The sequence below is a fragment of the Aplysia californica genome, unplaced genomic scaffold (genome assembly GCF_000002075.1).
Source record: "Aplysia californica isolate F4 #8 unplaced genomic scaffold, AplCal3.0 scaffold00033, whole genome shotgun sequence".
NCBI lineage: Eukaryota > Metazoa > Mollusca > Gastropoda > Aplysiida > Aplysiidae > Aplysia > Aplysia californica.
In genome coordinates, this window is record NW_004797303.1 from 1,393,332 (window position 1) to 1,393,959 (window position 628).

The following is a 628-nucleotide window of genomic DNA, read 5'->3' on the forward strand; positions in this document are numbered from 1 at the left end:
CCCCAAAAAAAAAAAAAAGAAAAGAAAAGAAACCCGAATAATCCGAACAAAAATATCCCCTAGCCATGAAGGCAATGTGTCTATCCCACCAACCAGTCAATTATCTACCTGGCCTTCTGAAACCTGTCTTTTTTTAAACTCCTCAGGTGAAACAAAATAAATAGCTTGATAACAACTTATGGTCATAGGTACTCGAAACGGCCAAGATTGTCCGAAACAAATTTGAAATTCTGAGGTAGCGGTATGTTTAAGGAACTCCATTGACTTGACAGAAGCTTCCAAAGCTTTCGTGGTTTTCTGTCTATTTGTTTTCTATCTATCTATCTGTTTTGTATCTGTCTATTTGTATATCTAACTATCTATATATCTCTCTCACTCTCTCTCACCCACCCTCTCTCAGTCTCTCTCCTCTCCCTCTCTCTTTTTCTCTCTCTCTCATACCTCTCCAATACATCCCCTAATCACCATCTCCTCTATCCCACTGCACCTTTTCTACATGCTCTCACCCGCCACCACCTCCGTCCCCTCCCACCTCCTCCCATTCCTCTTCAACTCCCCAACAGCTCTCCTCCACCCAACCCTTTCTCCCCAGCATCCTCCTCCCCCCCCCCCCCCCCCCCCCCCCCCC

At 45.5% G+C, this 628-nt stretch overlaps 1 long non-coding RNA gene across 2 annotated transcripts in view; it reads left to right on the plus strand.

The window, feature by feature from the left end:
* Window positions 1-628, plus strand: part of LOC101863410 — a 77,857-nt gene that overhangs the window by 76,509 nt on the left and 720 nt on the right. The gene's annotated exons all lie outside the window — the stretch shown is intronic.